The sequence below is a fragment of the Nyctereutes procyonoides genome, unplaced genomic scaffold, assembly GCF_905146905.1.
Source record: "Nyctereutes procyonoides isolate TBG_1078 unplaced genomic scaffold, NYPRO_anot_genome, whole genome shotgun sequence".
Classification (NCBI taxonomy): Eukaryota; Metazoa; Chordata; class Mammalia; order Carnivora; family Canidae; genus Nyctereutes; species Nyctereutes procyonoides.
The window spans coordinates 36,469,155-36,496,667 of record NW_026575082.1 but is presented as its reverse complement, the minus strand read 5'-3'; the positions used below and the strand labels follow the sequence as shown (position 1 = coordinate 36,496,667).

Here is a 27,513-nt window from a genome sequence, read left to right as displayed (position 1 = left end):
AATATTTCGAATTTCTTCATTATTTTATTTGTAATGATCTGTGATCAGTGATTACAGTTCACTTAAAGCTCAGATGACAGCATTTTATTAGCAATAAAGTGCTTTTTAAGTAAGATGTATATTTTTTAGACATATACTATTGAGCACTTAATAGACTATAGGTTATGGTAAACATTTTTACATGCACTGGAAAACTAAAAAGTTAGTTTGACTGGCTTTATCGTGATACTCACTTTATTGCAATGGTCTGGAACCAAACCTGCAATATCTCTGAGATATACCTGCATGATTAAGGGCACAGCCTCCAACTGCAAGTCTGCCCAAGAATTTAGACACTATTCACAAGTTTAGGGGTTTTGAGGACCATCCTTAATTCAGACCAGCTGGCTAAAAATGTGGGGGTTCCCATGACCATTCTCACATTTAATAATTTCCCTCACAATACTCAGGAAAGCACTATATTTACTATAAGTTTTATTGTGGCAAAATGACTTTATTATGAACACAGGAGGCAGAATTTAAGACTGGGAAGAGTATTTCAAATACAAAGCTTCTTTGTCCCAAGGGATATGTTTACCTTCCTGACACTGAAGTGTAACATGTGTGCATGAAAGATTGCCAAATCTGGATGCTCACACTAGCTCTACTGTCCAGAGATTTTATTGAGGCTTCATCAGGTTGACATGGGTGATTTACTGCCCACATGGTTGAATGAGTCCCAACCCTTGGGGATCAGACTGATTTCATATAGCCAACAGTTCTAACTCTCTGATCACATGGTTGGTATTTCTGGACCTGACCAGTCCGTACAATGAGTCATCTATTTAGCAAAATGATCATTTGGGATCTGAGGACCCTAACCTACCACCAATCATCTTGTTAGCATAACCTATCAGCTGTGGCCCCAGAAGCCTCCATGAATAAAGACATTCCATTCACTCAGATTATTTCAAGCATTTAGAAGTTAACTCCCAGGAGCCAGGACTAAGGCCAAGTGAACCTTTCTGGGTGAAGTTAATTCTTCACTACACATTTGCCTAAAATTTTTCTTTTCTTTTCTTTTTTTCTTTTCTTTTTTCTTCTTTTCTTCTCTTTCTTTTTTTCTTTCTTCTTTTTCCTTCCTTCCTTCCTTCCTTCCTTCCTTCCTTCCTTCCTTCCTTCCTTCCTCATGGATTCTGGACCCATGTAAGCTATAATTTCTCATTATAATAGTGATAGAGAAACATTGAATTACCTGTCAAAAATAGCATTCAAAAAAGAGCAGAAATAGAAGAAATGGGAAACCACAAGTTGAATCGTAAGCCTGATTCAACCATTTCTTTCTGTCCAATGACATATTCAATTAATAGACCTCCTGTCCATGCCCAACATTACATATACCTGTGAGCAAGAAAACAGCTTAGCAATGCTGAAAGAGGAAATGTATTCCCTTTTTGACCAAGAGGTTAGAATGCAAGAAGAGCTTCTTAGCTTATCCTGACAGCTTGACTCAGAGCACAGAGTTGAGGTCCAGAACCATGATTGTCTCTTTCCAGCTGGCTTAAAGTTTGAAAGTGCATCAGCTTGGTGTGGGCTGATCCAACAATGCTAATGCGTTGCCATTTGGACAATAAACCAGGACATTAGAATCCTGGGTACCCTGAGATGATATTGAGAGAAGGTCAGCCATCTGGCTGCTACATCAGGTTTTACTAGTTTTAATTGACCCTTCTTTCTGTCCTATCTGTTTTTCTATTCATAAACTCACAACTGACATTTCAACCGGTATTATGCAGACTAAATGTCTGAAAACTCACTGTCCCAAGAGCTGGACTGGTGACTGACAAATGCTTAGTTCTTTTAGAGGAATGTTTTGTTTCTCATTAACACATCTATGTTATATTCAATATTCCACACATGTCTGAATAATGGAGAAAATAGATTTTATTTCATCTAAAAGACTAATTGCGATGATATGAAAGAATGTGGTAAGAACCATAGGATTGTAAGAAGAACTAGTTCTAAATATTTCTCTAAATATCTTTAATTTCCAGACTTAGTAGCTATAAAATAGAACTAGAAAGGACCATATCCCAAAAGAGTTATAAGAATTGTTTAATATAAATTGTTTAGGTGCATATCTGACTCGTGGTAAATGCAGAACAAATAATAGCTGTTATTTTATGGGCAATAGTATTTTTATTGAGTAATATTCATATATAGGAAGACAAGGATAGCCAATACTCAACATTTTTTTTTGACTTGGAGTATGGGAAACCTATCAATCAGTAGTCAAATTAAGCCTACATATCCTCAATCAACTTGTAAACTCTAAATCTAGCCATGTTGGTGAAAGTAAGGAGGACACTGTACTAAACAAAGAAATCTAGAAGAGTGGTTTGTTAAAATCCCTTTACTTCCCTCAACACCAAATCAAAGAACAGATATAATCTAAAGACTGATATAGACTACCAATATCTCAACCATTGCTGTAATCATTATGTAGTAACTGTATTAAAAAAACATTATCGTGTTTATAATTTGCAGTAATGAACTCAGTTAAGCAATAATCTGGGTCCTTATATACTTAGACCCATTGAAGCAATTTGTTTTTATCTGGAAGTGTTAGCAGTTTGTCTTTTATTCTATACAAGTGTGTGCATTTCCTGACATTTTTGTCATGGCAATGTTCATTGCACTGAATACATTACATTACACCAGTGATAGGATGAACATGGTTGAGAAGGAAACAAGTGGAAGTACAGGCTTCTAGCCTTTGTGATCATATAAAAGGATGTAGATGAACTCATGGACCACTAACTTAACTAAAACCATTGGTGGGACAACCAACAATGAAGTCCTTAGAGATCAATGAATGAATGGGGCTGTTTGGAGTCATTCCCAAGGTCAAAGATAATCTTAGGTTATTCCACTAAGCCACAAAGAATAATAAAAAATGTCTACTTCAACTACTTGATAAGGATCATAGTTTGGTATACTCTCAACTGTAGCAGCAAGTAATAAATCTGTCAGAAATTTGCTCTAGAGATTATTCAGGGACCAGAAAGGCTACTATCCTCCTGGCACAGTTAGGAACAGTTGGCCTTTCTTCTTGGTCCTTATACATTAGTTAACAATTGTTGTCAATAGCGAAGATGGATTTACTTGGGCATTTCCCAAAGTGGAAAAACAACACAGTGTTGTTGGGTTGGGTTTCTGGAGTAAAGCAACTACCACAATCTTGTATCTTTTAAGAGGAAAGTAATAGCCTCTCACTGGGCTCTGATAAGGTGTGAGAGACTGACTATGTCATTGTAGAGACTTAGGGCTGGAAATTGTAGTCAATCACCTACTTGTGCAATGCCCTTTCATGTGCAAATCATTTATGCTTATGTCTTCTGCACTACAACTACAGAGTTGAGGTCATATGAATCATATAGTCTAAAATATTTACTATCTTGCTCATCATACAAAATGTTTGCCAACCCCTTGTCTGAATGATGCAAGACCCTCATCACAGGCTCTGAGAAGGATTTATGGGGACTATTTTGTCTATCAGAAAGGCTACCAAAATGAGAACATATACAAGAGATGGAGCATAGGCACAGGTCAGGCATCATTGGAAGCTCTGAAGGAAATAATTCTTTTACCAGATGTGCAGGATGCCCCAGTTTTCAATTCTTGTTTTGAATGTCCTGTACTACTTGCTTTTTTGTTTCTGTTTTTGATGGAATAATTCTGTAGCCAATGTTCTGTACTTATCAAAATATTATATTAGTTAACTTGCATACATTTCAGTAATGGGATTGTTACATATTTACATTATAAAATCAATTCATATCACATATGGAATTAGGTCTAATTATTACCAAAGAATACTTACATAATTAAATGAAACTGTAGTTTTAAGAGCTATTGAAGCTTTCTAAAAATTGAATAATGCAGGAAACTAAACTTAAGAGCCTGGGAAATACAGATCTCTTGGTGAAAAAATAAAGTAACACTATGATATATTTATTTATGAAATATTTCAAGCATTAATAAAAAGATAGAGAAGAGCCAAGCAATGCTCAGATACACTTGGACATCATGTCCTTTAGGTCTACTTTTTTAAAATGAAATATTCCAGTGACAGATGAATTCCCATGTATGATTTAAACTTTTAAAATAAATGAACATATTCACTGATTATATATAGTATCATTTTCAAGTTTTAAATGTATGTAAATTGTATCATGTTTTATATATTTTTCTTTAAAAATGTCTTAAATGCAACTTTTTGAAGTCCATTCACATTAATAGATATAGTTTGGGTTTATTCATTTTATCTGTTGTATTGTCTATTGTCCTATGACTGATATTAATAGTAACTCATAATTATTATAAGCTCACTATGTATCTGATTATATCTGAATTCTATTTATATGAATTATTTGATTTTTATACACAAAAAAAACAAGAAGTGGATACAATTTTTACCTCCATTTTACAAATGAAGAAATTGAAGCATAGAGCTATAATTGCCCAAAGTTGATAGAGCTGGATTTCGTACACTGGCAGTGTAGCTCCAAAAAAATCATTGCAAATCACTATGCCAAAACTGCCCAATTTAAGCACAATTTAAATATTTGTTCTGTTAGTGGGAATTTAAGTTGATTATGATATTTGCTATTACAGACAATGGTATAGCAAACATTTTGGAGCAGGTCTTCTTATGCTACTGTGAAAATTTCTCTATGTATATTGTTGTGAAATTGCTGAGCTATAAAGTATACTCATCTTCAATTTCATTAGATATCAACAAATGTGCCATCCAATTTCATTAGGTACCAACAAATGTGTCTCCAAAATAGTTGCGTGCATTTAAAATCTCATCAATATATAAGCAAATATACTTGATATTTGTAGGTTTTTTTTTTTGTTTTGTTTTGTTTTGTTTTGTTTTTTACCAAATCTGAAGAATTGCAAGTGACTTCTGGCTTTAAAAATAGTTATTTCTTTAATTACTAACAGGTTTCAGCCACTCTTCTTATGTATTGATAACTCATAGTTCTGCTTCTAAGAATTGTTTGGTCTCTTCATTTGTCAGTTACTTACTTTTTATTAAACTTACTAAATCGTGGGGCCTTAAAAATATAAATACTAATTTTTAATTTGGTTGGTTATAAATGGTTTCTCTAATTCTGTTATCTGCTTTTAGTTTTATTGATTGTTTAACAGTTTTTAATTTTAATATTGTCAAATTTGTCTACTTCTTATGGCTATGTTTTTGTCTCTCCTGTAAGAATATTAGTTCCTCCTTCCCATCATAAGATATTCTTTTGCATTTTTTCCTAAATTTTAAAGTAATAGCTTTCCTAATTAGATTTTCATCCTCCTGTATTTGATTTTTTTTTCAATTTTATTCAGAAATAGCTGACATGCATAACTATATAAATTTAAGGCACACAGCATAATAGTTTGATTTACATTGTTGTGAAATTATTAAAATGATTCAGCTAACATCCATCTTCTCATCTAGTTACAATAAAGAAGAAATGAAAAAGGGAAAAATATCCTTGTGATCTTAACATTTACTCTCTTGCAACTTCACTATGTGTCATACAGCAGCATTAGCTATAGTCATCATGTTGTACATTCATTGCTAGTACTTACTGTTGTATAACTGTATAACTTTTGACCACCTTTCTCCAATTCTCCTTCCAACACCCTCATCTTCTGCTAACTTTGGCCTCAATTTGTTCTTCTTTTTCTAATTCCTTCAGACATAAAGTTAGATTGTTTATTTGGGATCTTTCTTGCTCCTTAATGTAAGTGTTCATTGCTATGAATTTCTCTCTTAAAAACTGCTTTTGCTGGGCAGCCCTGGTGGCTCAGCGGTTTAGTGCCACCTTCAGTCGAGGGTGTGATCCTGGAGACCTGGGATGGAGTCCCATGTCAGGCTCCCTGCATGGAGCCTGCTTTTTCCTCTGCCTGTGCCTCTCTCTCTCTCACTTTGTGTCTCTCATGAATAAATAAATAAAATCTTAAAAAAAAACAAACGCTTTTGCTATGTATATTGCATAAGTTCTGGTATGCTGTGTTTCCATTTTTGTCTCAAAAACCTTTTTTTTTTAATTTTCTCTATAATTTCTTTGATCCATTAGTTGTTCAGGAGAGTGGTGTTTAATTTCTATGTGTTCATGAATTTTTGAGTTTTTCTCTTTTATTGATTTCTAGATTTATACACCCTCGTTGGAGATGATATTTGGTATAATTTCAATTTTGAATTTGCTAAGACACATTTTATGGCTTAATATATCTATCCTAGAAAATGTTCCAGGGGCACTTGAGAAGAATGTATATTCTGCTTGTTGCTGGTTAGAATGTGCTATGTATGTTTGTTATGTCCCCTTGGTCTATAGTGTTCTTCAAATCCACAGTTTCCTTATATTTTCACTGACTGGATGGTCTATCCATTGTTATGAGCAGGGTACTGAAGTTCTCAACTATTACTGTATTTTTGTTTATTTCCCCCCTCAGCTCTGCTAATTTTGCTTTGTGTATTTAAGTGCTTTAGTACTGGACACATAAATATTTAAAACTCTCATAACTTCTTGATATATTGACCTCTCTATCATTATATTTTGGCTTTCTTTGTCTCTTTTATTCCATTTTTAGTTTAAAGTCTATTTTATCTCATGTAAATATAACCTCTGCTTGGGGCTACAGATTTTCTGTAATCCCTGTGGGGCAAGATCAGAGGAGGGGTCTCACAGAATGACCCCTATACTGGCAGAGGCTGGTTGTTCCCCCTGGGTTGTCATTTCCTACTGGAAGAACTAAAGTCTCAGAGGAGTTCTCTCTTCATGGTCTGCATTGTCTGGGGGAAGGGCAATGTGGTTAAAATGTAGCCTCTTCTCTTATCCCTCTAATGCAATCCGTCTTGGTCTCAAGGTGTAAGAGTGAGTCAGCCTCACCCCTGTGTTCTAGGATCATTTCAGTGGTGTCTTGTTCTTTAGTAGACGTTAATCGTTCTTGTGAGAAAGATCAAAGTCAGAAACAGCCAAGATGTGATCATCTTGGTGATGTCACTTGTATTTAACTTTTAAGTATGGCATGAAATATGGCTCCATTTCTTTTCTAAAACTCCATTTGATGAAATCACTTGTCCTATAACACTGAATGATGAGCCTGTCCTTTACATATTTATTTATATTTCCATTTCATTGTTTATTAAAATATGATAGATTGATAGGCTTCTTTTTAAGTCCTTAGTTAATTCTATTACCTTCTTTTTTTGTTCATATTAGTGTTTTATTGAAAAAAAGTACCTGAAAACCACCTATGTACACAACCTCTGGTGAACATAACGAGCAAGCCTCCTCACCTTCTTTTGTCTTTTAAAAGCTTGACTTCTTTGGAGTAGCTAACTTCTTACACATTCCAGCAACAGTGTCTCCAGTTAACTTGGTTCCTTTTTTTTTTTTTTTTTTTTTTTTTCCCCAGGTTCAATAAAATCAAACTCTTCTAGGGTCAGGGACTGAATTGAGAGTCTCTGGCAAGTGAATAGAGACAAATATATATTCTTTAATGTTTCAGTTTTTTATTTAAATTCCTGTTAGTTAACATACAGCATAATATTAGTGTCAGAAGTAGAATTTAGTGATTCATTATTCGTTAGTTTAAATACAATACCCAGTACTCATCACAAGTGCCCTCCTTAATCCCCATCATCTGTTTAGCCCGTCCCCCATCCATTTCCCCTCCAGCAAACTTTAGTTTGTTCTCTAAAGTTAAGAGCCCTTTTTACGGTCTGCTTCTCTAAGAGAGCCATATTTTTTAAGGGCTCAGTGATGGGTTTTAAGCTCAGCTAGAGTAATGAAACACTTCATCATGGGAACAAATTGTACATCCAACACGGACCATTTGAGGTTGTCTTCTTTGCCGGATGGGTCATAATGGGGATTGTTTTTCTCAAACTATGGGATGTCTGAGTAAGCCTCCTTGACAAGCTTCACAAGTCCTGTGATGCCTGGCTCTTTGCAGTTGTGATGGTAGAAGAAGGCTTCTTCCTCTAGCTTCATGGTTGGAAGGAAGTTGCCAGCCTGTCCTGCCAGTTGGGAACACCATCCCAGCATGCTGTCTGGTTGGGCTGGCTTTAGGATACTCAGTGCAAACTTCCCATGTACACCTTTCTCTAGTCGCTTTCTGGCTTTTATCAACCAATAACTTTTATCAACCAGTAACTCTTTGATTCTTCCCACATTTTTTAGAGGCCTGTCTTCCTAGGGCTGGAGTTACCCTCTTTAGCTGATGGGGCTGCTGGTTTCTTAGTCTTGATATGTTTTCCTGCTGGCCCCTTATTGTTGGCCCAGCAGCAGGCTCAGCAGCCCCAGCCAGCCTTTTCTGGGGCTTCTCCCCGCAGGGGTGTTCTCTCGCAGCACTGACCCCACCATCTGACAGATCTATTACTTTCTCTAACTTTTTTATTTTTATTATGGCTTTATGATTAGCCTTGATATTTGGTAGGACAAACCTCCTCATTTTTTTTAATCTTCTCACGAATGTCTTGGATATTTTAAGATATAATATTTCATAAATATTTTTATAAATTTTTCTAAGCTATTAACTGGAAACTTATTGAATTTGTAAATTATTACTTTTTGTAGAGTAATTATTTATATGGATTATCGCTATCCCTGATCATCACATATTTCTAAATTTAATTATTCTATTATGATTTCCCTAGGTTTACTCTTTTTTTCCCTTAAATTCTTACAGTACTTTGTTGTTGTTGTTATTACATTAATACCTAGCACCATTTAATGTTTGTTGTTATTATGAATGGTATTTTAAAAATCTGGTATTTGCTAATGCGGAGGCAATAAATGTGTACCACTCAGATATATCTTCAAGAATCAACCTGTTGCACAGGGTTCAGTCAGATAACAGCCTGGAGTTACCATACCTCTGGGTTCGGTTACTATATCTGAGTCAAAAGCACAGTCTCCCTAGGCAGCTCCCAGCCAATGACTGAGCATGATAGGCATATTAGGGCCTCCTGCTAATTGCTCTATACAATACTCCTCTATAGGCAGTGTTTGCCCTACAGCTCTCTGCTGGGCTGCCTGCGGCTTTTTAAGAGCTGCATTGCTCTTCTGCAATTCTTCCTATTCCAATTTTTGAAGAAACAATATATTTCAAAAAATCAGGTTTAATCTAAAATATTAACATAAATTTATAATCTGAAAAGCTCTCATTCTGCTACTTAAATAATCTGTAAACTTTTTGTCATCAGCATTCTGTCAACAGAATTCATAATATGACATGACTTTCCACGTCACAGGATTCAATTTATCAGGATGGGTTTTCACCAGAACGAATGAAGTTTTCATGAACCATGGTCCAAAAGCATCTGACTACATCTCTGTCCCTAGCCCAGCTTGCCTTTCCCATCCCAGAACACATTTTTATTTTCAATTGGAACAAATGTGATCTGCCAAAGAATTTGAGTTCCAATTGTTACTGAGATACAGGAAACAGGAAAATAGATGAGAAGTTATTAAAATGCACTTGTAAATTTTCATATTGTCAAATATAGAGAAAAATGAAACAGGTTAATTAAGCCAGGGGATACAAATACTGCACCAAAAATTCAGTTTACACCCAGATTACTAATGCAAACATTTGTTACCACATATGGCTTTAAATATTTCAAGACATTGGGTTTGATGTTACACCCCACAGTGTGTGAATCTTCCATATGGTGATTTTCTATTATATACATTGTATTTGAGTTGCATGGTTGAGTGATAGAAGTTTTTATTTCAAATGTTACTGGATGTATTCATGTATACACACACACACACACACACACACACACACACACACATGCCCACAAACTCACACAGGCTTTAAAGCTTAGCATGAGTCTTTGAGACCAAGAAAACAGTCCTGGCTGTCAGCCTAAATAGGTAATGGAGAGATGTTTTAGCAAAATATAGAATTATTTTTCCTAGTTTTTTTTATTTAAAGGATACAATTTCTTTCTTTCTTTTTTTTTTTTAGATTTTACCTATTTATTCATGAGAGACACAGAGAGAGACAGAGACATGGGCAGAGGGAGAAGCAGGTTCCCCAATGGGGAGACCAATGCAGGACTCAAACCCAGGACCCCAGGGATCACTTCCTGAGCCAAAGGCAGAGGCTCAATCACTGAGCCACCCAGGCGGCTCCTAAAGGATACAATTTCAACTCAATTTCCCATATTTGTCTTCAATATTAATGGCAACAAGTAATTTAAACTTTGCCTTGTTGCTTAAGAAACAGCTACAAATACCTAACTTCATCATATTTTTGCTTTCTATATGCTGAAGAAGCAAATAAAATTAATAGCTTATGTAGATTATTCAATGAGTAAGAAGCTCTAGTTTGAATGGGGAGTCTACCAAAAAAAGGTAAAATGAAGAAGAGGGCCTATAGAATACCATTTTCTCTGTTTCTTTTCTTGATTCCATGCCCTGAGATCAGAAACCTGACAGTGCTTGACCACGCAGCAACAGCAAGAAAAGTATGGCATTTTCAAAGGACTTTTCAATTGTAATGAAACTTCTCAATTAGCAGAAACATGACCAAGGGAATTAAAAACAAGAACAAAAACAAATCAATGTCTTAAAGACTTAGTACAAAATTCATTCATCATGAAAGATGTGTTTTGAATATTTATCATACAAACACTCGAAAAATAGATTTGATTATTTATTTATTTACTTTTTAAAAATGCCTGGCCAGAATGCAAGGATCCATTTCTCTTTGTGCTTAGTATGGTGGACCTTTGTAACCAGGGATTCTTAAAAATAAGGGATTGGAGGAAGTACCTCAGCAGGGGGATCATATATATGGGGAGGAATGGGAGATAGATGATAGATAGATAGATAGATAGATAGATAGATAGATAGATAGATAGATAGATAGATAGATAGATAGATAATAGACAGATGATAGATCAATCGCTTCATCTCTGTTTCTGCAGTGATAAGTGTAACTGCTACTCACCAAGACCTCATAGGAAACAAAAGTTCTCAGACCTTAGGCATCTCAGTTTACCATAATGTTGACCACTCTTCCTTGCTTACTAGCAATTACGGAAACAATTGTACCACCTGCTTGACAAAGAGTAAATGACCGGGAGGTAGTTTAAAGGGAAGTTATTCTTACAGAAACTCACACAAACAAATCGATTGGAGTTGATCTATACAAGGAAATGGATTGACATTGCAAGGGTCAAGACCAACTGCAAATTTTAAGTCACCTGTAAAGCATTAGCTCCAGATTTCTATTCTCAGAGCTCCAGCTTTTCTGTGGTAACAGAAGATCTTGGGACGACTAGATTGCTTTGTCTAACAAATAGGGCATTTATATACTGCAACAAATATCCCTTCACTTAATCGTAGTAATTCACCTCTGGTGCAAATTATAGTAGTTGAGATTTTTTTTTCCCAGCAAACCCACAATGGAGAAAATTTAACCCAAAGAGGAAATGGGGCAAAGATCATAACTGAAATAAAAATTTTTAAAAGATGAGCAGGAGTTAGAAGAAAAGGATATGTTCACAAGTAGTCTGTCTCTGAATAAACATAAATGATAGCATAAATGGAGTTTAAACTTATGTGATAATAATAAAAATGGAAAAGGAAATTTCCTCTTAGGTTAATTGTTGCCAGATGCTCCTGTTTTTAAGTAGTATGATCCAATGCTATCAGATTTGCTACTGTAATCTGGCAGATGAGTTAATGGATTACATAAAACTAATTAGTCAAATCAGGATATATGGACAATGCTAACTACCTTTTCTAATCTGTTTTGATATTAAATCCATTCTTGGCAATATATTACCTCCCAAATGCCCTTGGAAATAACAGTAATTTGACTACTTTTGTGTACTATATGATTAAAGCCTAGCTTTAAACAAAACATTTTGGTGTTTTGTTTTTGATTATTAATTTAAAAAATCCTTAACAATATTTATTTTTCTTAAGCATATTTTCCAGCTTTTTCTCCATTAACATGTGCTTTGAAGTGTTTGCCTTATAATAATATATAGGAAAAAACACACTTTGGTCACAGCTGTATTTCTTTTTTTTTTTTTAAGATTTTATTTATTTATTTGACACAGAGAGAGAAAGCATGAGCAGGGAGAGTGACAGGCAGAGGGAGAGAGAGAAGCAGACTCCCCGCTGAGCAGGGACCCCCCCCCCAATGTGGGACTCCATCCCAGGACCATGGGATCATGATCTGAGCTGAAGGCAGATGCTTAACCAACTGAGCCACCTAGGAGACCCCACAGTTATATTTCTAATGACGCATATAATATTTGGTTTTGGACCTATTGCATATTAAGAAAATAGGTTATCATTTAACTGTTAAAATTATAATACTGACAAAATGTTTCAAATATTCAATCTTTAAAAGTCTTTACTTTATGCTTTAAAATATCAACAGGCTTACCTGAATAGGTTGTATTTTTTTCTGGCTAACAAAATTATAGAAACCACTTCAACCGATAATTTGTAAGCCCATCACCATAAGTAACACTTTATATGTATATATTGGCTTTTTTTCCAACATATTACAATATTTATTATCTTTACAATATTTTCATGCTTACATCTCATGCCACTGTTTTCATTTGTATAGAGACCCTACTGTCTCTTGCTTAGCCCAAGCTCATTGCTCAAGATATAATTCCTTCTTTATCTTATATCACTTTTTCACTGGATCATTCCCATCAACATACACATATACTGTTATTTCTTAAGAGAAAAAGCTTTTCAGTTTCCACTTTCTCTGCCAACTACTCTTACTCTGCACCCCTTTGGAGTAAAATGCCTAAAACAGGTGGGTTTTTTTCCCCCCTTCCTCACATGTTCTTACTTCATCCAGTTTTCTTTCTCATCACCTTATTAAAAATGTTATCATCAAGATCACTACCAAAGTAATTAAAGCCAATTTACTTGACCTATAGGTAGCCTTTGAAGTAGTTCACCCTACCCTTCTCTTTTTCATACTTCCCCACATTTCTTCTAAGTCTTTACTATTTCTGGGATTTATCCTACCTCAATGATCATTCCATCTTCATCTCCTTTGCAGGTTCCTTCTCTTGTCTTCAGTCTCTAAATTAGTGCATTTCCAGTCTCAGACTTTGGTTTTCTCTTTTTTTTTTTTTTTTTTTTTTTGTTCATCCTGTTGGAGGTCACATCTAGTCTCATGGCTTTAAAAATTAGTATATGAAAACTTCTAAAGTTGCATCTCCCACTCATAGTTCTCCATCAGATTGCAGACCCGTAAATCTCATTGTTTACTTGACATCTCTAGTGGATGTCTAGTTGACATTTCAAACTGAACATACTTCAGAATGGATTCTCAATTACCCCTCCCTGTATCTGCCCCAAATATAGGCCATGCCCCACTATTTTTTTTCAGTACTATGCCATCATAAGTTGAGTCATCCTTGAGTCCCCATTTTTCTCTTACAACGTATACCTAACATGTCAGGAAATTTGTTGTCTCTAACTTCAAAATATATTCCAAATCCAAATATTTTGCACCACCTATGATCAAGATTGATTCCCAGGACTACAATAGTCTCCAAGCTAATTCCTATATTTGTATTTTTGCCCATTAGAGTCTATTCTTGACACAAGAGCCAGAGTTTGTTGGGAAACACACTCAGAATTAGCACCTGTTGGGTCAAGGAATGGTGAGAGGGAAAGCAAAGGAGCATCTTTGGTCAAAGGGAAAAGATCGGCTACCAGAGAGTCTCAGAAGAGGTCACTCAATCCCACAAGAATCTCTGAAACTACAATAGTCCTCTGAGTGGTCTTGACATAAGGTGGTAGAGCCTTTAGTTCCCCATGAACCACTCATTGAATGTAGACTGCTCTCAGAGACAGAGTGAGACTTGGGCAAGCAGGCTCCCTGCAGCAAGCAGAGTTACGTGTCACAGTTGGAAGCTATGAAGCAGCAGCACAATCAGTAAGTGTATACTAAATCCTCCAGTTCCGAAGAGACATATGGTTGGTGTATCACTGTGTCTACTGCACAACCAGTGGAAAATCACTGCTCTTAAGAAAACAATTAGGAGAGTAAGTAGGTGGAATTTGGCTAAGTTCAAATTTGAAAATAAAATATTGCTAGGTTAGCTATCTGACAAAATATGAATTCCATCTCTTCCTTATGAACTTCAATATGTGTTGTTTACAAAAATTGTGATTGTAAGGTACTTTCAACTGGAACATGTGATTAATGATTCAGGAGACATTGGGCCTCAAGGTGTCAACTATGTGACAGGAATTTAATCACTCAGTGGCTTCAGGAAGATTCCCTTATTGCCAGATATCTTTCTATGTTGTTTCTTTCTGCATGAAATCAATTCCATTCATTCCTTTATCTTATAATTTTCTTTTGTTTAAAAATATATGCATTCTAAAAAGGAAAACTCTTTAAACCTTTTTGGTCACTACAACTCATTTTTTTTCTAAACCATGTATATTCAGTAAAGACTATTTACTCTATGTACCAGATGCTGTGTGATGTTGTGAGCTCACTGAAGTGAATGAATTTCTAAATGATTTCAAGGAACACTGCAATTTAGTAATGGAAAAAAGAAACGGTGAAAGCACATTATTTCAATGCAGCTTGATATGTGCATTGACAGAGATTTGCCCAGGGTCCTGATCAAAGGTCACCAGAGAGAAATCCTGGAGGACAAGTAGGGTTAATCAGTTGGAGACTGGAGGTGGAGGTAATATTTCAGGCGGAAAAAAGCTGTGTCTGCAAAGGTGAGGAGGTCAGGAGGACGCAAGACACAGTGGAACTTACATGGGATCGATAGCCCTGGGATGGAGAGCCTGAGGAAGGCAAGCTGTGTTGAGATGGAGTCCGGAGCTAAAGGCAGGGAAGAGTGCAATTGTACTTATTTAATTGTTTTTCAGACTCAACAATTTCTTAAGTGGAATAGGGAATATGCTTAGAGGAAAAAAATGTTGGAACATGAGCTTCAGAAGTTGTGGTAGATTTTTTTAATTAATAGTTTACAACAAATTTAAAGCATGCAAATCTTCCTTTCTCTAATTTTCAAGCTATTTACAAAGAGTGATGCTTAATCTTTTTCTTGTGTTTGTGACTGTAGCCTATACAGAGAACCCAGTGAAATAAACAGATCTTCTTCCCCTGTAAAATGCATATAAAATGGCGCATACTTAATTTCAAGGTGTTCATAAATTTCCTGAAGCTCATCCATAGTTGCTTTTGGGTGCTGAGTTAAGATACCCAAATCCAGCATTTATGCATCAATTTGATAAGAATAGGACCAGTATGTTTGCTCTTCCCCTTTCCCTTCAAATCTCTGCTCAAAGGCACAGTATTAATTCTAGCTGCCAATTCATTCATTTGGTGACACCCAGAATCATGATGTACTGCATCACTCAACTTCTGGGCAGGGCCAGAGGTATATCACCCTGGTCATGCAACCCCTTTATCTGTGAGTGTATGAACTTTCAGGGAGTAGTGCCTTTTCTTATGCTCACCGTAAATCACTCAGATGGTATTATAGCCCCATTTCCTTCTGTTCTGTCCGCACTGGATTTGGAAGCAAATGTGAAGACAGCTTGAAAAGTAATTTACCTGTTGTAAGTATAACTGCTTAAAACAGGAGCCCCATCCTTTATAGTTATGAGATGTCACAATGATTTTATTGGGGAGACAGATTTAATCAATGTCACCGACGGAACTCTATTAAATAATTACGCTTACTCTTTTGAACTTTTTCCCTATTTGGCACTTGAAACAGCTATCCTTTTGTTCTGGATCACAGTGGAGATATTTTGTTATAGTGAGAAACTTGAAGGGTTTTTCTTTGTCTATATTCATTTCTATTCTGCCACTTTTATATACCTTTCGGTGTAGGTTTAATTCATACCAGTAGATGCAGGCTCGTTGGGTTAAATGCTTACATCTTAAAATAAAGCAAGATATATAATTGTGCAACTTCTGGATAACATGAAAGACATCTTTTCCATAAATCTTTTCCAAATTTGAAGTATTATCAATTCTTTGCCCAATATTTTAATTACTAAAATGTGGACCTACATTAATAGAAATGAAAGCCGGTTAGGAAGTCTTCTCTATTTACAAATAATCTCATCTGTTCCTCAGTGAAAAGCAGACTGAAAAAGTTTGGGAAATGCAAGAGGTATGTTTTGACAATCCTGTCTACGAACCTCAGGAGTTATTAGAGAAAGAATTTGTCAGTGGACTTTGGTTAACAGACCATGACCGTTAGCTGAAATGTCAATAAGAATAGTTTATGTATGTTTTATTTTATTAGTTTGAGCCAAGTGTCTGATTGTGGGGCACTGCCATATGCAGTGATTGTAAGGTCTCTTGAAAGTCTTTTTGGCCCCAATTATTTTGTCACTACTCATATTTTTCATATATTAAAGACATTGCTTTGTTAGGAACCATCTTCAGAAATCGCTAGAGAATTATAATATGTAAACCTACTTATTAACCACACTGAAATTAATTTATTTGTCCATTTCATCCAGCAAAATTCTAGATGAGTCCAGCATGCTCTTTTACCTAAACAAAGATCCAAAGTGAGTTCTTTGAGCCCTAAGGGAACTTCAAGAGAAAAGTAAAATAAGAAGGAAAGGAAAACTTGGTTTATACCATTTACATTTTTTTCCTTATTGGACCAGATCTTTGGCATATGCATATATATATATATATATATATATATATATATATATATATATTGCATTTATTCACTCAATATTAATTGAGAGCCAGGGACATTCTTAAGTACTCAGGATATAGTCATTTTCATTACTTTTATGGAGCTTATACTGGGTGGTAAGTGATGTAATCATACATTATTGTATGTCATAACCAAAATATCACGATTCTGACTCAGTCATTTCAAGCTGTATACTTACATTAACCATCACATGTTAAGTCTCAAATCCAGAAATGATACATACATTGACTGCCAGTATCCAAGTATCAGACATACACGGTCATTATGTTGTAGAAATTATGAATTAACTTACAAGTTTGAGACATTACATTAGTTGAGTAATTAGCTATTAGGGAACCCACAACTCAAGAGTGCAAAAATAAAATTGTCGTTTTTATGAAAATTAATAATTTAAGCTCCTATACCTTTAGGAAAGCAGATTCTGAAACGTAGGTAGTCTTGGGTTTTTTCTCCCTACTAGCTTGTCTAAATTCTGAATGATGGAGGCTTACATGGTACCAAAACATTGATTAGATGAGAAGTCAACTGGAGTAGATAGAGTGTGTTGGCTAAAATACTCCTTCACTTGTCCAATTTCACCCATTCTTTCATGAGTTATGTGCCATGTTTTAGGACACAGAAATGATATCCCAGCTTGCATGCCAATCTAGAGCACAGAAATCTTTGGGAAGTTATCTTTGGTCCTATCAGCCATGTGTGCTTACCGAGGCCATTTTCTCTTGACTGTGAATGGGAAGGGGAACAAAATTTCCCACTGATCTTGGAATCTTCAAATCTATTTTAATATTTCAACTACTCCCTCCATGTCACCCCCTAATATTCCTTTATTTTCTTTTTTCTTTTTTTTTTTTTTTAATTTTTATTTATTTATGATAGTCACACACACAGAGAGAGAGAGAGAGAGAGAGAGGCAGAGGGAGAAGCAGGCTCCATGCACCGGGAGCCCGACGTGGGATTCGATCCCGGGTCTCCAGGATCGCGCCCTGGGCCAAAGGCAGGCGCTAAACCGCAGCGCCACCCAGGGATCCCTATTCCTTTATTTTCTACACAGGGTCCCGACTTACTTTTCCAATATGTATGATTAGCAAAATGAAAGAAAAAATGAAAATCACGGTTTTCTAATACTCGGCAATGGCAGACCAGGATGACGATGTTCAAGAGGAGGAAAACAAATAAAGCCAGCCCAATAACCACTTCAACTTTTCTACTATTATGTTAGTAAATGAGTTGTTTGGCTCTAACCTTCAGTTTATTTACTTGTAAAATAGGGATAAGATTAGAACATACCACATCAGATTGCTATAAGGATTTAATAAGATTACTAAAGACCTTAGTTTGGTACCCAGCACATTAAAAACAAACAAACAAACAAAAAAAACTTAAGTTTGGTGTCTAAAAATAAAGGCTTAATGGATGTCTTCTATTATACCATTTTCACTCTTGTAGTATAAATATACATATATATAATATTTTGGCATAAAAAATTTGGTAATTATTATAATTACTTTTTATTTTTACAGATGTTTGTTAGGCGTTCCTGTATCTTCCTGATATCTAGCAATATGTTTCTTAATAATAACAGTTCTTCTTCCATCCACCCTCACATGGGTCTTTATCACATTTGCATTTTGGAATTATGTTTTATGAACTAAATTAGTAAAGCTTCTTAGTGGCAAACCAGAAGGGTTAAAATATTTAATTCCACCATCATATGAATATGTTGATCATTACATTCATAATGATACAGTTAAATGATAAAATCATAAAACTTGAAGAGCACCTGGCTGGCTGGCTGCAGCTAGTGGAGCATGCAACTATTGATCTCGAGGTTGTGAGTTCGAGCCCCACCTTGGGCACAGTGATTACTTTAAAAAGTTATAAAGCTTGGAAAAACTTTGAGTAGATTATTATTATTATTATTATTATTATTATTATTATTATTATCTGTTGTGTTATCCTCATGTAGGGGTTCACATGAAAACACTTTGCAGACAAAAGGTGATCAAATTTTTACTTAAATGCCTTTAGAAAAGAAAATGCAAAGTCGGCCTCATCAAGCTATTTTAGGGCCTAAGAACAAAATGCCTAAACTAGGGAGCCTCTGTTATTGTTAAAAAGTTGTTTTCTTTCCTCCTGGAAAGTAAAGGGAAATAGTTCTTGCTCTGAATGCAAGAAGATATGAAAGCAAAACGTGTTGTTCCCATCATTAAGCACATTTTCTAAATTTTACCTAAACATTTGCAACTAACAGCAGATATTTTAAGACCTATGGTTTGAATAGGTCTTTTCAATTTCTTAGCTGCAAAATTTTGTGAGTCACTCAGTGCATATAACTTCATATGTTTACATACTTTATTCTATAGATTTTCTGAAAACCAACTTAAATTATTTTTTTTCTGAATTATATTTAATATAATTAAAGCAGATATTATTCTTCTTTTGAATGTGGCATTTTCTGTCCTACATGACTCAAAAATGCACTGCTTTTGATATGGCTAGAGATACATTAGAAACAAAAACAACTAGACTGTTACATATACAAATATCTAAAAGGTCAGTTTTATTTTCTCCTTGGAATCCACTAACAAAAAGGATAATGACAGAGACAAGCAATCTAAATTAAAAAGAAGTATTTTGTTGGGGAAAAATAAAAAAAGACCCAAAATTAAGATATATCCCTACAACTTATGAGCTGTCTTACCTCATTAGCATCTTCTAATTTTAATATTTTTGCCCTCAAAATAGCATATATGTTTCACTTGTGTTATCTTTTCATAAGATTTGAAGATGAATTTCAATTTAGACAACAAATATGAAACATTCACAAGTCTGATCCTATTATTGTGGTGACTACATAAGTACTCTACCCTTATCATACCAAATATATGTACTATGTACAAAAATTATCTTTATTAAAGTTCAAACAATAGCCCATTCTAATTTAAAAGATTAAAAAAATACTTCCTCTAACAATTTCATTATATAATCTAGAAGACACTTCATGTGAGTGATGGTGCTTCCTCTGCAAATAACAAGACACACAAATCAAAATGGCTTAGGCTATATGAAAAATTCATTATCTCATTTACAGAAAGTCTCACAGCAATGTGGAAGCATCCTTGCTCGGCCATGGTGTTACAATTCATGGTGTGATAAGTTTAGTGTCAGAGTTTTATGCAACAATGCTAGAAGGCATTGTCTAATGGTGGAAGTAACAATTTCATTTGCCAACAACATTCTCTTCCCATCTGTTGGCAAACGTTTTGTCATATAGTTTATGTCAATCTAGTTATTGGCAATGGCAATGGGATTATCATAATTAGTTATGCTGGATTGTCCAATACAATAGGTGGTAGCCACATGTGTCTATTAAAATTAAATGAAGAGTTTTTTAAGTTAATGAATTAATAGTATTAAAATTAAATAAAATATAAAACTCCATTTTGCTGTCTTACTGGCCACATTTCAAAAACTTAATAGCCCCATGAGGCTAATGGCTACTATACTGGGCAGTGTAGAAATGGAATATTTCTGTCATAACAGAAATTCCTAATGGACAGTGTGGGAACTTTAGATAAATCAGGATTTACCTCTGAACTAGCACAAGGATAACGTTTGAAAGCTGGATATCTGAATAGATCGTGTTTCTCTCTACCAAGGAATATATAAAGATTTTACGTATTGTATGCTATATCTGTGACATCGTTTTTTGAGGAACAAAGATTGCCACATTCTACAAACCTTCCTCCCAGCATTGCATATTCCATATACCTCTCCCTTGCACTATATTTTAGCTGGCAAATGGAGAAGAGGCAGGGAGGTTTACATAATAATATCTGTGAATTAGAGTTGGCTCTATAAATTGGACATAAAACAACTACTTAAAACTAAAAATTAAAAACAAAATGCCTGAGAAGGTGGCATAGAAAAATATGAATGAATTATATCGCTCTCCATAGCAAAATAATTGCGTTCATATTTTAATTTCTGCAACCAGCTGCATGGCTTTGCTTTCAGTTTGCCAGATATCAAATGAAAACATATTTTATTTAGGAAGTATAGCCTATTGTTTAAAACTAATGGTCTGCATTATCTATAGGGAGAAATTTATAAGAGTCCAATGGAAAATTGAGTTCCTACATAGTTTACTCCCTTGTCTTCAAGGCAAATTACCTATCTAATCTTAGGAAATATGGGCAGCCCGGGTGGCTCAGCGGTTTAGCGCTGCCTTCAGTCCAGGGCCTGGTCCTGGGGACCTAGGATCGAGTCTCACGTCGGGCTCCCTGCATGGAGCCTGCTTCTCCCTCTGCCTGTGTCTCTGCCTCTCTCTCTCTCTATGTGTGTGTGTGTGTCTCTCATGAATAAATAAAATCTTAAAAAAAAAAAAGAAATGTGATTCCCAATGCATTCCAGTTCATGTATAGCCATCTCAATAGCTTCTCTTGCTGCTCCACTATGCCCCTCTCTACCAAAGGGAAGGGGAAGAAGCCTATTAGGAATGTTGGAATAGTCCCCAGATAGTCCCCAAATTCCACTTAACTGTTCATGATATTAAAAAGTACAAAATAGGGGCGCCTCAGTAGCTCCGTCAGATGAATCTCCAACTGTTGATTTGGGGTCTGGTTATGATCTCAGGGTCATGAGATTGAGCCACAGGTGGGGCATAAAGCCTGCTTGAAATTCTCACTCCCTCTGCCCCTCCCCCTACTCACATACGCAATAGCGTGCACACACTCTTTCTTTCTAAAATAAATAAATAAATAAAATATTTAAAAAGACTCAGAAGAATAATGGCTTGATAATCATTAAAGACTTTCTAATATAAATGGAACAACAAATGTTCGTTATGTCACAGTTACAAAAGAAGAAAAAATGAATGGGAAAAAAATTGAATGGTGATTCCAGGAGAAAATATTAGAATGCTTTTTGGTGGCTGAGATAAAGGATGTCCTCTCTTACACAGGAAAGAATAGCAGGGCAAATATACTTCTCAGGTCACAAAGCACTAAGGCAATTTACTTCTGTCCGTATTTTTATCAACGGTCCTTCCTCTATAATCGCTGACCTCTGAGAAATTTTGGGCTTGGTGCATCCTCTCCCCAGCCTGAAGGTCATGCTCTGTTCTATTTGCTGTGTCTGAAATAGCTGTGTGCTTTTATCCTAAATTCATGCTTTGGTCCCAGAACCATCTAAGCATCTGATTAGCTCCATCTTTTATCTCCCATCTCGGTGGCTTTAGACCTTTGGCCTCCGGTTTCTGATGTTCCCTACACACTCTGATTGATACAGAGCTGAGAAGTTGGCTTTAGAGCCCTGAACAGGACAGGCCTGGCCTCCCTGCACTCTACTTAATATCTTGCCAAAAGAAGTCTAGTCCCTGGAGAATGATCAACTATTTTTAAACTGCAAATTTAAGCTTTTCATTTATTTTGTGTCTTTCTTTCATGCCTTATCACTAATTAAAATTAAAAAAAAAAAAAAAACTAACCAAAAAGGCTTGAGAGTGTATTACAGGTCACAAGAATGAACTAATTTTTAATATTTCATATTACATATGTTATAGCATAAATTGATCTCTCCGTTTATTTTATGTTGTTAGATATTTTAAACTGTATTTAGGTTGCATTCATTAAAATCAATTCATGATTTGCAATTTCTTTGGCTTTTATCTACATCCCAAAATGGTACTCAAACTATGTATTTTATATATTTGATGGATCTGGATGTTATGTTTTTATATGTATTCCTTTAATTCCTTAATTAAACCTGAAATTTGGTTTCTAAGTTGAAATAATGTGTGTAATTCTCAAGTTTTTAAGATTGCCTCAAGTAGTCATCATTCTTTCAAAATTATCCTATTAATCTCAGTCACTTATCTTAAAAAATCTTTGTTAGTTTTATGATGTAGCTAGGGAAGGCATGAAGGCATAGGGGACAGGACACTGCCTCTGAGTCCCAGATTCAGTAATAACTGGGGGAATTTAGATCATGTCCTATAACTTGCCATTGCCTTGGTTTCCTCATTTACAAGACTAGAGCTCCCATGGCTCCTGTGTAGAAGGAACCATGCTCCTCCCTACCACCAGCTGCTGAAGACAGGAGGTTTTTTTCATGACATACAGATCACATTTAGACTTGAGGAGATTGTGGGCAGAGAACCAGGATTTGTCAGTCTTCTGTGGTAAGGGACTTGAACTGGGAAGTGCTCTTTCTCCATTTAGTGTGTAGATACAGAGTCGTGGTGTCTCAATAGCTCCCATTTCTTGGCCCTCTGTTTATCTTGTCTTAAAAGACCTGAGTTTGGAGTGACCTGTTCTTGGCTAGCATGTGGGGTTTCCACTAAAAACACTGGAGTGTTTGTCAAGATGATTTCAAATTTACTGTCATTGTATAAAATTGAATGATGTAAGAACAAAAATACAAACGTTGCAACTGAAAATACAGGCAAAGGACTTAAATAAACACTTTTCCCAAGGAAATATGATAATAAGCACATTAAAAGATTTTCAGCCTCATTAATTACTAGGATGATGCAAAACCACATTGAGATAACACTTTACATCCATTTAGATGATCACGATAAAAAAAATAAAAGTATTGGTAAAAATATGGAGAAATTAGAATCCTTATGCATTGCTGGTAGGAATATAAAATGTAGAACACAGTTTAGCAGTTTCTGAATACACTGAACATAGAATAATCATATTAGTAAGCAATTCTCCTCCTAGGTTTTATTCAAGAGAATTCTAAACAGGTACTCAAAGAAAAACTGGTACACAAATATTCATAATGGCTCTATTCACAATAACCATAGGATGGAAATAATCCAAATACTGGTCAACGGATGAATGATAAACAAAATGTGTATAGTCACACAATGCAATATTATTCAGCCAAAAAAAAAAAAGGAATGGAGTATTGATCTATACTACCACATAGGTGAACATTAAAAACATTATGCTGAGTAAAAGAAGCCAGACACAAAGGCAAATATATTGCAAGATTCAATTTTTCTGAAATATCCTGAACAGATAAGCCCATAAGGACAGAAAGTAGGTGCATAGTTGCCATGGGCTGGAGGCAAGAGAATGAGGAATAATTACTTAAGGAGTGTGAGGTTTCCCTTTGCAGTGGTGAAAAAATTGCAGAACCTGATAAGGATGTTGGACGTACAACATCACAAATGTATTTGATGTCACTGAATTGTACACTTCAAAGTGATAATTTTTATGTTACGTGTATTTTAACACAATACAACAAATTATGATTCAATTTACACAAAGTAGAAATTTACATTTCTACTAAAGCAAGACGGCCTACCCCATGTTGGAAGAGATATTCCATTCTTATCAGCTACTTGCAGCAGTTGAAAAGGGAATTTTTTGTTTATATAGTTTTGTGATTTAAAGAAGCAGCATTTCAAGGCATAATAAAAAATAACACTCTGAGATATTAATTTTCAAAGTGTTAGGCATGATCTTCAGCCAATCAAATTTTTACCTCTTAGCTCCATGCTGCATTGTTCTAATTGCTAGATTACCTTCTTTCTTTCTTTTTCTCTTTTGTTAACATCATCTCTGTTCTAAGGTATATGCTGGGCTTTCTTACAGTTTAGTACAACACAATTATCTCTCAGTTATAGTGGGGTTTTTGTGATAGTTGTTTCGTTCATAGCCAATGTTTGTCGTACACTCCTGTGCATCACAATAAAAACAAACAAACAAACCTCTAAATTAAAATATTTGACAGACAGTGACACAATAATGGGCTTTGTATCCCTTACCACATTCTCATGTTTGTGAAAATTATCTTACATACAGGGTTGGCTGTAATGATGTAAGCATCCGAACTAGAATTCGGGTTTTATTTCTTCCACTTTAGTAAGTGACATGTATAGATATTTAAATAGTTACAACCTTGGTGGTAAACTTGGGTATGAAAGAAAAAAAAGTGCTATTCTTTATTGCTTAAACTCTGATTCAGAGCTACTTGCTTGCTTATTGTGGTCAATTTAACTAAAAGACAACCTACAGAATGGAAGAAGATATTTGCAAATGTTGTATCAGATAAAGGCCTAGTATCCAAGATCTATAAAGAACTTACTAAACTCAACAGCAAATAAACAAACAATCCAATCAGGAAATGGGTAAAAGACATGAACAGAAATCTCACAAAGGAAGACATAGACATGGCCAACAAGCACAGGAGAAAATGCTCCGCATCACTGGCCATGAGGGAAATACAAATCAAAACCAAAATGAGATACCACCTCACACCAGTGAGAATGGGGAAAATTAACAAGGCAGGAAACAACAAATGTTGGAGAGGATGTGGAGAAAAGGGAACCCTCTTGCAATGTTGGTGGGAATGAACTGGTGCAGCCATTCTGGAAAACTGTGTGGAGGTTCCTCAAAGAATTCTTAGAGACCTGCCCTACGACCCAGCAATTGCACTGCTGGGGATTGACCCCAAAGATGCAGATGCAGTGAAACACCGGGACACCTGTACCCCGATGTTTATAGCAGCAATGTCCACAATAGCCAAACTGTGGAAGGAGCCTCGGTGTCCATCGAAAGATGAATGGATAAAGAAGATGTGGTCTATGTATACAATGGAATATTCCTCAGCCATTAGAAACGACAAATACCCACCATTTGCTTCGACGTGGATGGAACTGGAGGGTATTATGCTGAGTGAAGTAAGTCAATTGGAGAAGGACAAACATTCTATGGTCTCATTCATTTGGGGAATATAAAAAATAGTGAAAGGGAATAAAGGAGAAAGGAGAGAAAATGAGTGGGAAATATCAGAGAGGGAGACAGAACATGAGAGACCCCTAACTCTGGGAAATGAACAAGGGGTGGTAGAAAGGGAGGTGGGTGGGGGGTGGGGGTGACTACTTTTTATATTCCCCAAATGAATGAGACCATATAATGTTTGTCCTTCTCTGATTGACTTACTTCACTCAGCATAATACCCTCCAGTTCCATCCACGTCTTAGGTGGAGGCTCCCTCACAGAAGCAGCTTTATCTCCCTAAGCCCCTACTAGTGATCCAGCCTATAGTTCTTAACAAAGTATTTGCCTAGTTGAGCCACAACTGAATAAGTGAAAACTTCAGCATTCCGCAAGAGCTCGACATTTAGAGGGCCATCTCCCCTTGCCCGTACGTCTGAGGTCCCTCTGCTGCTCACTCACACTATCCTGGGGGCTTCTGCATGTGTGCCCCTTTTGGATTCCCAGACAAGATCCCAGGTAGAGCATTCCATTCTCTTATCTCTCCTCACACTTCAGAGGGAACTCTGGTATGGTTCCAAGCTTTTACAGCACTCAAATGAAGAGGACACGTGGATGACTCCATATGAAGGACCTGGGTATGTTGTGCAAAGGTTCGCAAATAGGATGACCATTCCGCACCCAGCCCCAGCTAAATAAAAGTGCTCAGAACTTTCTTTCCTTCTTTCCTTTCGCATTCTCCCTTTCTTCCTTTGCTTTCAAGAAAAGTGGAAAGTTTAGGACACAGAAAGGAGAATAGATTAGCAGCAGGATTGCATATCTATGTCAGTACGGTCAGCTACATAGGGAAATACAGAATAATTTCCATAGCTATCTGATTTTTATCACATGTTTCTACCCCAATAAGCCAGGACAGAAACAACAAAAAACAAACAAAACAAACAAGCAAAAAACTCTAATCCGATAAGATTAGTTTGAAATGTCTTGAAATCTTTTGAGGTAACCCAGAAGGCAATATTGGATAGAATTTCAGGATTTACTCTGCTCATCTACTCTCTCCTGGATGGTACTTGGGTTACAGGGAGGAGGGGTATCGCTTTAAGGGCTTGGTCTTTGGGGAAAGAGACAAAAGTCTCTGAGTCCCATAGTATCCTCCCTACCTTCATCTCAGCCCTTCCATCCCTGGCTTTCCCTTTGAAGTTTTGGCTGCTGTTGCGAGAGTCTTCATAGCCGTTGCCCTCTAAGCCACCCATCGTTAGCTTCTGCTGAAATCCTTGGCTAGGAAAAGTCCTTTCTCACCTTAGTCAAGGTTCTGGCAGCCATCCTTGAAATATTGAACACATCTTGGCCCTCATTGCGGAGCCTGCTGGGATCTGAGTGTGAGTCCCATTGCCCCAAGCCAAAGTACAGTTACAGAAATTCCTTAGTTGCAGGCGAGAACTGGATCCCCCCACGGTCTGTAAAAACTGAATGAGAGCAGCACTGAATGAGAAGAATGCAGGCCCTCTCCATGCCTGGGTAAACTGTACAACCAAAGCTTTTCTACACGGCTGTCCTTGGGGACATTTGAAGTATCCCACCATGCTGACCCTGCCAGGACTCCTGAAGAAAAATTGGCAGAAGTTTCTGGGGTCTTGGCATTTCTCTAAATGAAAGAAATTTATCCCTCACTCCATATACCCAACTGCCTGCCTCTTCTGCTCTGTCTCCTGTGATTCCATTAATCTACCAGGTTCGTGGGTGGTAGTGGATATTACTCCATTTCTCTTTCTTGAAATGTTCCTTAGGTAAAAAATCAGCAATCACATTCTCCAGACCTCTCCTTGATATGTTAAATTGATAGATAGAATTTCTCTTGAAACAGTCTTACGGTTAAACTGTTTGTCATGCTACCATCACTATATTAAGTGTCAAAACTTGGATATTAACTCTTTCTGCCTTTTGGTGGAATAATCCTATGACTGCCTTGCCTTCATCTGCCCCAACCTGTATATCCAC

The 27,513-nt window shown here is 36.1% G+C and overlaps 1 pseudogene; it reads right to left on the bottom strand.

Moving 5' to 3' along the window:
- Positions 1-7,423: 7,423 nt before the first annotated feature.
- On the bottom strand, positions 7,424-26,768 carry LOC129514515 (thymocyte nuclear protein 1-like; annotated as a pseudogene).
- Positions 26,769-27,513: the final 745 nt, after the last annotated feature.